The 4188-nt window shown below is 41.3% G+C and overlaps 1 non-coding gene across 1 annotated transcript; it reads right to left on the reverse strand.

Moving 5' to 3' along the window:
* Positions 1 to 950: 950 nt before the first annotated feature.
* Positions 951 to 1089, reverse strand: LOC119927456. The gene has a single exon (XR_005450457.1). It is a non-coding gene; the product is annotated as a small nucleolar RNA SNORA7 (small nucleolar RNA).
* Between the last annotated feature and the right edge of the window lie 3099 nt (positions 1090 to 4188).

Genomic DNA, 4188 nt, shown 5'->3' on the forward strand with positions numbered 1-4188 from the left:
GATATAAATGGGCCTGGAGAGAGATTTTAAAGATGGATATTTCATGAAGCTACATAAGTAATGCACCCAAAAATAGAGTCCAATTCGTTTTAATTGAAGGATATTAGGCTATTTCACCTTTACTACACTACTTACTGCAACTCACATATTTTTCTGTCACATAATCCTGGATTTTACTTTATTTAGTATATCCTTATATAGCTGAATACAGGGTTCAGGAAATATAATTTTTGATTCACACAACTCTCCTGACACTATCATAGCCCAGTGAGAAATATTCTCCTCAAAATAATGCAATAAATCATTTAAAACATTTCATTCTTTACCTAAATGGAGAATTTTACAAGAATAATTATCATTTATTGAGTAGTCACTGAATCAAACACTGTAGGTACCATTAAAAAATAATCAAGAGAAGAGGTTAGTTAAACATTAAGCAAGTTTTTCAGGACTTGTCTTGTCAAGTTAATAATGATGGTATTTGTTAAGTGCATACCATGTGCCAAGCCCTGTTCTAAGCGCTGGGGGGGAAGGGGGGGATACAAGGTAATCAGGTTGTCCCAAGCGGGGCTTACAGTCTTAATCCCCATTTTACAGATGAGGTCACTGAGGCATAGAGAAGCTAAGTGACCAGCCCACTGTCACATAGCTGACAAGCGGCAGAGCCAGGATTAGAACACACGACCTCTGAATCCCAAGCCCGGGCTCTTTCCACTAAGCCACGCTGCTTCTCCTATACTGTCGAGTCATTCCAACCCTTAGTGAATCCATGGACACATCTCTCCCAGAATGTCCTACCCCCATCTGCAATCATTCTGGTAGTGTAGTAATATACTTTTCTTGGAAAAAATACGGAAGTGGTTTACCACTGCCTTCTTCCACACAGTAAACTTGAGTCTCTGCCCTCGACTCTCTCCCATGCTGCTGCTGCCCAGCACAGGGGAGTTTTGACTTGTAGCAGATTGCTTTCCACTCACTAGTCATTGCCAAAACTAGGAATGGCATGGGTAGGCCTCCGCTGGACGTTCCCTCCCAATAGCCGAGACTGGTAGAGTACTGGAAACTCTCCAGGTGCGAACCTGAGGAGAGTATTTTAGGTAATATTTTAAAATTATTCATGTATCTATAACTGCCTAAAAGCCAGTGATCTCTGGCTTTTTCCCAGTCTTTCTCTCCATATATGTTGTCTCAGTCAGTCAATCGTATTGAGCACTCAATGTGTGCAGAGCACTATACTAAGCACTTGAGAGAATACAATATAACAACAGACATAGTCCCTGCCCACAATGAACTTGCAGTCTAGAGGGAGAGACAAACATTAATATAAATATAAACATTAATATAAATAAATTACAGATATGTACATAAGTTCCATGAGACACGGAGAAGGCACAAATAAAGGGCACAAGGGCACAAGTCAGGGCAACCCAGGAGAGAGTGGGAGTAGAGGAAAAGAGGGCTTAGTGAAGGAAGGCATCTTGGAGGAGGTATGCCTTCAGTAAGGCTTTGAAGGTGGGGAGAATATTTGTCTGTCAGATATCAGGAGGGAGGGCATATCAGACCAGAGGCAGGACATGGGTGAGAGTTCGGCAGTGAGATAGATGAGACTGAGGTATAGTAAGGAGGTTAGCATCAGAGGAGTGAAATTTGTGGTTTGGGTTGTAGCAGTAGAGTGGCGAGGTGAGGTTGGGGGTGGAGGGGACAAGGTGTTAGAGGGTTTAAAAGCCAATGGTGAGGAATTTATGTTTGATAATAAGGTGAATGGGCAACCACTGGAGGTTCTTGAGGAGCGGGGAAACATGGCCTGAACATTTCTGTAGAAAAATGATCCAGGCACCAGAATGTAGTATGGACTGTAATGGGGAAACACAGGGAGATCAGCAAGGAGGCCGATACAGTAATCAAGGCAGGATAGGATAAATGATTGTATTAATGTGGTAGCAATTTGAATGAAGAGGAGAGGGCAGATTCCATCGATGCTGCGAAGGTCGATCTGACAGGATTTAGTGATGGGTTGAATGAGAGAGAGGAGTAATGGATAGTTCCAAGGCTACAGGCTTCTGAGACAGTAAGGATGATGGTGCTGATTACAGTGATAGGAAAGTAAGCAGAGGACAGAGTTTGGATGAGAAGATAAGGAGTTCTGTTTTAGACATGTTGAGTTTACAGCAATGGGAGGACTTCCCAGTAGAGATGTTTCTCTCTCTCTCACAAGCACACACACACACACAGACACACACACTCTATATGTATAAATACATATACATGCATATCTTGGCTCTCTTATTTTCTTCTACCTGAGGTTTATTCTTGGGTTCATTTATTCAGCTAGATTGTAAATGCCTGGGAAGGATCATGTCACTAATTCAGAGATATTTTGATGTGGCAAATTTCTCAACGATTGACTACTTCAGAGGCAGTGATTTACACAGCAATTTTTCCCAGAAGTTTTGCTTTTGCTGTGGAAAGAGCAGAGGACTGGCAGTCAGGAGACCTGGGAGACAGAGTGCCTGTTGACACGAGAAGCAACATACAGTGTATTCTGACTGCTCAAGGTACCCTCCTTCCTGGACTCAATCTTGGGGACTTCACTGCCACTTATCAGCTGTGTGATTTGGCCATGTCACAACTTCTCTGTTGCTTAGTTACCTCATCTTTAAAATGGGGATGAAGACTGTGAAGCCCCCTTGGGATAACTTGATTACCTTGTATCTACCCTGGTGCTTAGAACAGTGCTTGGCACATAGTAAGTGCTTAACAAATACCATTATTATTATTATTATTATTACTTCATCAGGAAGGTTAGCCCATTGAGCAGATCCTGCTCAGGGAAAACAATAAGAAGAGGGGCTAACCAACTTTAATTATCCAAATAATGAAGGATCAGTCTCATTGGATCACTTTCTTGCTAGGAGGAGCTTCCAGTAATCAAAGCAGCAAATACTTCATTAATATTGGATGCATGTACTCAGGCTGCATCTTGACCCAGAACATTCATCTGTATCACTTCATCATCGAGACAGCACTGACCTCTATGCTTATGCTAATTGACTCTCTCGGTTTATTCAAGATGTTCTATATTTCACAACCACCTGTTCTCTTCTAGGAAGATGACAGGATGATCATTGTCTGGGTTGCAATACTCCCCTCCTAACTGAATCAGAAGTGACAGAATAGCTGTGCTGGTAGGAAGCTGATGAAACCGCCCAATTCGATAAATCAACCTATTGTATGAATTGAGCATGTACTCTGTGCAGAGCACTGTTCTAAACTCTTGGGAAAGTATAATATAAATGGAGTTGGTAGATGCATTCCCTTTCCACAATGAGTTTAAACAGCAGGTGGTATCACAATAGCAACATCCAGGTTCAAACAGATTTATGGATGATTGGCTTGATATCCTGTGGTTTTCAAACCATCTGTGAAATCTCTCTAAAGTCATGCTGGCTTTCCTATTTTTCTTTTCTCATTGATCTGTAAATAATTGGTTTGGGTGTATCAAATGATATTTACTGAAACCCTAAGGATCTGCCAAAGTAGAAGAATTATGTGATAGAATTATTTCTGTTACCAGTGGAACACTCAGTTACTTCACTCGGTTGCTCATACCATTTTTCTAATACCTCATCCTACACGATTTTCCCACTCAAAAGCTCTCAATGGCCATCAACACATAAAAGAAAAATTGGCTTTGAGGCACTCAAGTGGCTCTTTTCCCCTTACATATCTTTTCTACTCTCCCACCATAACCCAGTCTGCATAATTTACTCCCTTCCCACTATGCCTTGTTGTCATCTCTTTTGCCACTGGTCCTTTGTTTCTGCCATTCCTTCCACCAAAAACTCCCTCTTTCTTCATATCCAGGCACTCTCCCTATCTTTAAAGCCTACTAAAATCACATCTCCTCCAGGAGGCCTTTCCTAATTATTCTCTGATCTCCATACCCAATTTTCTTCCCTATTATATAACTCTTGCAGATGAGTCCTTATCTCATAAGCAATTAGATACTCACTCTGCCCCCGCCCTTACAGCAGTTATGTATATATACATGTGTTTGTCTTCACAAGTAGTTGCTTAGCCTTACCTGTAATATACCTTATTGTTTATGTACATATCCCGCTAAATTGTAAACTCCTTGAGGAGAGGGATAGTGCCTTATTTCTCTATGTCCCTCAACTATCAAGATTA

Source organism: Tachyglossus aculeatus, chromosome 4 (genome assembly GCF_015852505.1).
Source record: "Tachyglossus aculeatus isolate mTacAcu1 chromosome 4, mTacAcu1.pri, whole genome shotgun sequence".
In the NCBI taxonomy this organism is placed as follows: Eukaryota; Metazoa; Chordata; class Mammalia; order Monotremata; family Tachyglossidae; genus Tachyglossus; species Tachyglossus aculeatus.